We start from the raw sequence: 5081 nt of genomic DNA on the forward strand, positions 1-5081 counted from the left end.
GTGTATATAAATGTAGGCGTATAGTAAACCGTTAATAATAATAATGATTATGATGATGATAATAATAATAATAATAATAATAATAATAATAATGTAATAAGAAATGTTTTATTCTCTATTGTATGCAATTTTAAAACTTTTTCCTACTGTCCGCATTTCACTGGAAGATCCGAGCAAGGAATGCGGGTTTTTCCCCCACTCTTATAACCTATGTCCGACACGGAACCGGCCGGCCATTGTTTGTCCGAGCCGGCCAATGACACACTCCCATTCACCTTCTCCTTCAAGAAAGCTAGTTATTGGCTTACTCTCTTCTCTTACCCCCGCAAGGACTATACTTCCCTCGCAGAGCCCCACTTGTGAAATTTGGACAGTACATAGGCCTAGTTCTTTTTTGCCACAAAAATAGTCAGCCGCCGGAATTTTAACATCGATTTCTGATGGAGATGTAGACCTGCTCAGCCTTATAAACATAATGTTTTATCCGCTTAGGGAGAAAAAATCAGATTATCACTCTGCAACGACTGAATAAACAAAATGCCGTTTACTGCTAGGCAACTGGCGAAATGCGTATTGCTGTTTGAAAAATTTGAAAGTGTAACATCTGTTTACGTTTTGACTTTGAGATTGATGTACGAAAAGTTCCGAATTGTATGTATGTATTGTATGCAAGTATTTATTCATACTGCAAATGGGTATATACCCGGTGGCAATGGTAACTAATTACACTCAATAATGACAATAATAAACACAATTAATAAAAATACAATTAATAATAATAATAATAATAATAATTAATACTACTACTACTACTAATAATAATAATAATATAATTAATACTACTACTACTACTAATAATAATAATAATAATAATAATAACAACAGGGAGCATCCTAAATTAAATGAAGCACGATCACTTAAAATAACATTTAAAGTAAATCTAATTTGTATCATAACCCTAAGTTCGAACTAAAACCCACGAGTATGATATGTTCATACCTGCACAAGTACTTTCAGCACTACATTTTTTTCGCTGACAACTCACTCACTGCACTGGAACTACGACACATTTCACTGATACTATCTTGCTTTCACTAACACTTCAAAAACATTTCACTGTTCAAATTCTATCCACTGCCAATATAAACTATAAAGCTTCAGAAACACACTTCACTTAAGCAACACACTTCACAGGCACAACACACTTCTTCACTCATACAACACTTCAATAACACATATCCATTACACCCTTTAAACAGTGTGTATAATATACTACCGTCTATTAGTAAAGTCCTTAAACCTAGTTTTAAGCCTATTTTTATGTATATAATGTAGTTATGGTACCGCATGTCTGATGAAAGCGAATCTGTTAACATGCAAGACAATGGTGGCCGTGTGTGTGTTCTCAACCTGAAGCCATTATTAGCTATGGTTGACAGGAAGTCCCAAGAAGAAATTCAGGCGACTGTCTGCAGAGGTCATACACCACTTGTGAACTTTACCTGAAATTTTACTTCTATCGCATGCAACATATTCAGGCATTACGCAATGTAGATCTTCAGAAAAGGATTGTTTTTCGTGCCATTTTTTTAGTGGGTTAATTTACGACACTCTATCACATCTGAGGTTATTTAGCCAGTGAAATGAGTCCGGGGTCCAGCACCGATAATTACCCAGCATTTGCTCATATTGGATTGAGGGGAAAACTTCGGAGAAACCTCAACCGGGTAACTTGTCCCGACCGGGTTTCGAGCCCGGGACACCTGGTTTCGCGGTCAGACGCGCTAACCGTTACTCCACAGGTGTGGACTTTTCGTATCATAGCTGCATCAGGAAAATAACATGAACATGGTTTTCCAGTACTTCACTAAGCAAAAAGTTTGTGAATAACATTGGGTATCATCTGGTGAGATCGTAGTGGCAAATTATATCACTTTCAAATTTTCAGGACGTGACGCCATGCGATTTCTTTGTTTGGATATTGTGAAGAATGATTTCTATGCACAGCGATCTAGAGATTGTGATGATCTCAGAACAAAGATTGTCTTTCGTAACCTTCGGAGAAACTACCATATGGAGACACTAAGCTTCACGATTGAATTGTGTTGTGTACACAAAGATGGCACATTGAGGTCTAATCTGTTTACTTTGTATTGCATATGTTTGTATAGCTTGGCTGATGAATTGTATATGCTTTAAATTGAATAGTAATCTGTATAGCTTTATTGATGAATTGTTTACGGTTGTAATTTGAAGTAATTTGCATGATATGTATTATCAATTTCTGTATATCACAACTGGTTGAATTGTTTATGCCTTAAATTCAATTAACTCACTTGTATTGTATTATAAGTTATAGCTCAACTGATGAATAATCGTTTGGATTTGTAAATTTAATAATCTGATTGGCTATGTACTGTATAGTTTTAGTAGAGCCATCGATGTAGCTCAGTCGGCAAACTCGCTCGCCTGCTGATCCGGAGCTGCGCTCGGGCTTGGTTTGGGTACCCCGTTTGATCTCATTGAATTATTTCTTCCGAGGTTTTCCCCAGCCGTGGTACTGAAGCCGGATGGTCTGTGATGAGTCCTCGGCATCACTTCATTTCACCCCCTTTGGATTTTTTCCAAAGTTTTTCCCAACTATAAGTCAAATGCCAGGTAATCTTTTGGCGAATCCTCGGGCCTCACCTCCTCTCACTACATATCGCCAAAAAATTGTAGAAAATTGTAGAAAATTACAAAATTGTAGAACTGTAAAAATTGTAAAATATTGTAAAAATTGTAAATGTTATTGTGATACTGTAAAATTTTGACTTGTTCCACATCTTAAAGCTTTATTGCTAATGTGAGATCTACGGAATATAATGAAATGGAATGAAAAAAAATAATGTGGTCATAACTCCCATCCTTCTAGAATGTATTTACAGATTATACTGAAATCTTAGTAGCCACTATTTTCATGTTACAGCGTTTTTGTTTTGTCTCTACAAACGGATCATCCATTAGTTTCAAATATGTGGCGAGAAGGAACGTGAATTTTAATTTGCGCCCTTCAGTTCTAGAAGCCGAAAGTAGTAGCTTATTGCAGTTTTGTAAAATACGCCGACAAAGACATGGGAAATGAAGGTAATTCTGTTCTCATTGTTGCCACATTTCTGTGACGCATTTCCGGCGTCATGCATGAGTTCGCCGTCATGTTTGATGGCGCAACCTTCACTCTCACATAGGATTCGCGGAAGTTCACAGAGAGCATCGACATGGCCAACTGGACGTCGGAACACAGCTGTTGGCGTCCGACGTGTAGCTTGCCACATTCTTACATACCCACAACCCGTGTGCGGATGCAGCGCAGCCGTGTGGTTCGGTCGTTATACTCACGATTTCTCTATAAACGAACCGTGGTTCGACTCCAGGTGCGTGAAGTGACGCCTATGGGGTGCAGCACAGTTCTGTAGCAGGCATTCATTCATTACATGAGTCTCCTTTCCCAATCGATCAACTAAAAAATTCGATTGTTTAACCGGATGTCTTTAATCGAATAATCGATTTTAAACACTTAATAATTTTCAACAGAAACAATGCAATTTTATACATACATACATACATACATACGTGCATGCATGCATGCATACATACATACATACATAGATACATACATACATACATACATACAGGTGCGTGAAGTGACGCTTATGGGAAGCAGCACAGTTGTGTAGCATGCTTTCTTCCATTACATGAGTCTCCTTTCCCAATCGATCAACTAAAAATTTCGATTGTTTAACCGGATGTCTTTAATCGAATAATCGATTTTAAACACTTTATAATTTTCAACAGAAACAATGCAATTTTATACATACATACGTACATGCATGCATACATACATACATACATACATACATACATACATACATACAGGTGCGTGAAGTGACGCTTATGGGAAGCAGCACAGTTGTGTAGCAGGCTTTCTTCCATTACATGAGTCTCCTTTCCCAATCGATCGACTAAAAGTTTCGATTGTTTAACCGGATGTCTTTAATCGATTTTAAACACTTTACTATTTTCAACAGAAACAATATAATTTTATACATGCATGCATACATACATACATACATACATACATACATACATACATACATACATACATACATACATAGCTACATAAGTGTTTTGCCCTAGGGCAGGTTTTTCACTGCATACCCAACATTTTCTCCTCCCTCTTTGTCTCTGCATAATGATCCACTTATGTTAATGTCGTCTATCATCTGATATCTTCTTCTGCCGCGAACTCTTCTCCCGTTCACCATTCCTTCCAGTGCATCCTTCAGTAGGCAGTTTCTCCTCAGCCAGTGATCCAACCAATTCCTTTTTCTCTTTCTGTTCAGTTTCAGCATCATTCATTCTTCACCCATTCTTTCCAACACAGCTTCATTCCTTATTCTGTCTGTTCATTTCACACGCTCCATTTCTTTTAATAGAAGAAGGAGCATCTTCTGCTGACCTGTGGATAAAGAACTAAGTAAGATACTATTGGAGTGTTTTGTGTGGAGTGTATGGGGCAGAAACTTGGAAATTACGACGAAGTGAAGAGAAGCGAATATAATTTTATTATAGCCCCCAATTCCATATTCTAAAAAGTACATACGTTTTCGCAAATATATGTCTTCTTCTCAGATAATCGAAAAATTAATATGGATAGCGGTAGTCGTATGTGATTTGAACAATTTTAATGAGGGAAGACAAACTAATAAAATATAAAAATAAATAGTAAATCAAAATTTTCACCTGAAATTCAATTGCATTTCCTCTTAACAGGTACACATCTTGCTGTGTGCAACATTTATTGCATTTTAATATTCCTGCTCCACTCCGTTCTGTCTGTCCAATCCTTTTCTCCCTCATTGGTATTCTTATGTCATCCTCCCATGTGTTGCTAGGTAGGCTCCCTTTCGTGTATCAAGTGGGATCCGTTATAAAATCTTCATTGGCAATCGTTGCTCTGACATTCGTCTTGTGTGCCCATATCACTCTGTTGTACTTCATAGAGACTAACAGCATTTTTGGAACATTTATTTCCTCTCTGA

Source organism: Periplaneta americana, chromosome 6 (genome assembly GCF_040183065.1).
Source record: "Periplaneta americana isolate PAMFEO1 chromosome 6, P.americana_PAMFEO1_priV1, whole genome shotgun sequence".
Taxonomy (NCBI): Eukaryota; Metazoa; Arthropoda; class Insecta; order Blattodea; family Blattidae; genus Periplaneta; species Periplaneta americana.